Here is a 4,001-nt window from a genome sequence, read left to right on the forward strand (position 1 = left end):
CCTGTGGCTATAGGTAATGTAAATTAGAATGGCTTATGTCTTTCTCCCCTACTTGATGTATAAAAACGCTTGCAAAACTTAGGGACAATAACATATTGTCATGTCTACCTAGCCATGCTGCTGGTGGTTTAGACTCCAGGCCCCAAGACCTGGGTTGGGGAGTGGGATAATAGAGCTCACCTCCCGCCTGCACTTTTGTTTTTTTCCTGGCCAACAATGAGCTAATAAACCCTCTCTTCTAAAAACACTTTCAGGATTATCCTCTGTTTCTTGACGGCACCAACCTTCACATCCTGCCTATGTCCCACTTGTTTACAGCCTATAGATCGGTGTGTCCATTTGATCCAAGAAAATGCAAACTGAACAGCCAGAGGAAACCTTCTCCAACACAGAAACCAGTGGTGAATTTGGTAAACGCCCTGCAGAAGATATGGAAGAGGAACAAGCTTTAAAAGTTCTCAAAACACTGATGAGATGGTTGAATTATGCATTCTGCTTCAAAGCAAGAATGCTGGGGCAGTGGTTGGAAAAAGAGGCAAGTATATTCAGGCTCTGCGTACAAAGGACAGTGCCAGTGTTTCAGCCCCAGACGGCAGTAGCCCGAGCACACATTGACTATCAGTGCTGATGTTGAAACAATTGGAGAAATTCTGAAGAAAATCATCCCCACCTTGGAAGAAGGCCTGCAGTTGCCATCACCCACTGCCACCAGGCAGCTCCCGCTCGAATCCGATGCTGCGGAAGGCTTAAATTACCAACACTATAAAGGAAGCGACTTTGACTGCTCGGTGAGAGTGTTGGTTTATCAGAGTCTGGCAGGAGGAATTATTGGGGTCAAAGGTGCTACTGTGTTTCCCCGAAAATAAGACCTAACTGGAAAATAAGCCCTAGCATGATTTTTCAGGATGTTCGTAATGTAAAATAAGCCTTACCGTATTTCCCTTAAAATAAGGCCTGGTCTTATATTCGTTTTTGCTCCAAAAGACGCATTAGGACTTATTTCCTATTATGAGCATCCTGCAAATCATGCTAGTGCTTCTTTTCCAGTTGGGTCTTATTTTCCAGGAAACACGGTAAAATCCAAGAACATTCAGAGAAGAGAACACTCAGACGACAGTTAAGCTTTTTCAGGAGTGCTGTCCTCATTCCGCTGACAGAGTCGTTCTTATTGGAGGAAAACCTGATAGGGTTGCAGAGTGCATCCAGATCATCTTGATCTTACATCAGAGTCTCCCATCAAGGGATGTGCACAGCCTTACGATCCCAATTTGGTGGACCTATTATTACTTACCAAGTTACTAACTATTCCCAAAGAGTTGGCTGGATCCATTATTGGCAAAGGTGGTCAGCAGGTTAAACAAATTCATCATGAGTGTACAACTTCGATCAAAACTGATGAGCCTGTGGAAGTCCGGAAGATCAGACCATTACCCTTACAGGACCACAGGAGCAGATCCTGAATGCACGGTATTTGCTGCAGAACAGTGTGAAGCCGTATGCAGATGTTGAAGGATTCTACCGCAAGACATTCTTTTTTTGTTTTTTATAGTGTGAAGCCGTATTCCGGAAAGTTTTTCTAAGACTAGTGAAGAACTGAAGGAGTCCTGCATCTTTCTTTTTTTTTAATCTGCTTCTGTTTAAAAAGTCAACATGCCTCTGCTTTCCAGGTGTTCTGCATTTGAGGTGTAGTGAAATCATCTAGGAAATGAGATGGAAATTGTACTACCTATACCTCACATGGTGTAGTGGCGAGTACATGAGTTAAGACAGGTAATGCTCTCAGAACAAGGCCTGGCAGAGGAAATGCACGCAACTTCCTTAGTGAGCACTTTTGGGTACCAGGCCCTGTTTTAGGTCTTAGGGATACAGCAGTGAACAAAACAGATGGGACCTGTTTATTGGAGCTCCATGGGGAGGAGGGAAGGGTGATTGGTAGGGGGGATTGGATCAAAGACGAGCAGATGTGGAAGGGGCCCCTGGATAGAAGGGGGAATGTTCCAGTTGGAAGGAAGATATATGGGGGTTGGGGGGAGGGGGGAATGTGTCCATCGGAAAGAGCTGGATTGTTGGAGAAGATGAGGAACAAACAGTGAGATGGAGGTGGGTGGCCTCGCAGCCTTGGGGAAGGACCTTGGTAGTGCATGCTGGGAGGCTGCAGGAAGGAAGGCAGAATTTAGGTGAGGGGTGGTGGCAAAGCTGGCACGGGCTGTGGCCACCCAGGTGTATGGGGAAGGCTACGATCCCTCCCTGGAGAACACCTGCGCTCCGGGGGTCTTGCAGGCTGTCCACCTATGCTCCTCCACAGCCTGATGACTTACCGGCTTGTATGCCACCTGCCTCCTTGGCACCCCCAACTGGCTGTCCTTCCCCTTTTCCAACACTCCACCCAAACCCACGTATCTTGTTTCTCCTGTGGTCATGGTCCCTGCCTTCACCCACTGCAATACCTGCTCGCTGCCCACGACTCGGCCAGGCCAGCGACTTGATGCATCTGTGTTTGTAAATGGGCTGTGCAAGCACTTCCCTGGCTGTCGGCCTGTAAGACAGAGGATTTCCTCCCCGCCCTCGAGCACTCCTCTGCCTCCTCCCTCTGCTTCTCAAAGACATCAGAACTCAGTCACATTATTACATTTGTGCCGCTCTTACAGCTCTGTTTCTTGAACTTTCCCCAGGAAGCCCTTGAACTTTGCCCAGGAATCAGCATCCCTGAGGTAAGGCTAAGAATCCAGGTTTAAAAGGAGCCTCACAGCTATGTGAGCCCTAAAGAACTAACCTAAAAAATATTGGAGACAGGAAACATGGGAGTATAATTACTGGTTTGTTCCATTCTTGCTAGTGAGATGTAGGAGTGTGGTATTAAATGAATGCCGGGAACAGATCTTGCAAAGAAATCACATGTCCTTTTTTTGTCTCTTGAAAAAGATTCAGTGTCCATCATAGGCAGAAATCTGAGATCTAACAGTCCCCCAGAAAGCAGATCCTAAGGCATTTGGTTTGGTCTTCCCTGGGAGATGGACTGTGGGATTCCCCAGCCTTGGTTGCAGAGTGTGCAGAGTCAGAGGCATGGTCCCGCCAGGTGGCCTTAGACGAGACAGGACGATAAAAAATGCAAAGAGAAGGCAAGCTTCTGGCCTTGATGTTAAAGAATTGAACACAGCATTAGGTGGTAGGGAAAAATAAAATATGACCCATGGTGCCTTTTCTGAGCTTTTTACCAGGAAGAGAATTTCCTATGAACTAGGGTCGGGAGAATATGTTGAAATGGAACCTTGAGGCGGGCTAGCCTACAAGATATGAGGGCTGAAGAGGAGACCGCCCTCTCTGCTCACACTTGGGCTACATAGCCGGCCTGCGGAGAAATTCCATCCTTTGCTGTAGGGGGATAATGGGTTTCTATGTGCTTAAGAAAAGGCAGACAAAAGGGTTGTGTGTGGCCTCCAGGGATCCTCTTCCAGGCCACCTGGATCCCTCTTGATGTTTGTGGGCCCTGCTTTGGTGCCGAGTGGAATTGTCAACCAGAAGGCTCAGTCCAACTCTGGATCCGAGGCCTTTAGGGTGAGGGAAAGGCCAGGAAGGCCTAAGGACGAACCTCAGTAGGGATAGCTATGGAGGAATGAGCCTCCCTGTTCTTTAATTCAAATCCCTGAGGGATCCATCCTCCCGCTTTGGGAGTGGAAGAGGTGGGGAGAAAAGTAGTAACTTAAAGGGACGTTGCCTTCTTCTGCAGGTCTGCTGGTAAGAGCAGCTGTTGCATCTCCTACACTTTTCACATGCAGAGATGAGCCGTTTCCCCAAGCCCAGAAAGTTAAATTATCACCACCTTTAGCTCTCCCGGTCTCCTTTTGGCCTCGTTATTCCTAGCACCTCTCTCTTCTCTCACTAACACTGCCAGCACAAACTGCTTTCCCTTCTAGCACTCCAAGACCTCGTCACCACCCTGTCAGGATTTGCTGTGAAATGAGAAAGGGAAGAGAACAGAGTTACCTGCTTTAATACTTGGG

At 47.6% G+C, this 4,001-nt stretch overlaps 1 pseudogene; it reads left to right on the forward strand.

The window, feature by feature from the left end:
- Nucleotides 1-352: 352 nt before the first annotated feature.
- On the forward strand, nucleotides 353-2,310 carry LOC117017043 (heterogeneous nuclear ribonucleoprotein K-like; annotated as a pseudogene).
- Nucleotides 2,311-4,001: the final 1,691 nt, after the last annotated feature.

Source organism: Rhinolophus ferrumequinum, chromosome 24 (genome assembly GCF_004115265.2).
Source record: "Rhinolophus ferrumequinum isolate MPI-CBG mRhiFer1 chromosome 24, mRhiFer1_v1.p, whole genome shotgun sequence".
Classification (NCBI taxonomy): domain Eukaryota; kingdom Metazoa; phylum Chordata; class Mammalia; order Chiroptera; family Rhinolophidae; genus Rhinolophus; species Rhinolophus ferrumequinum.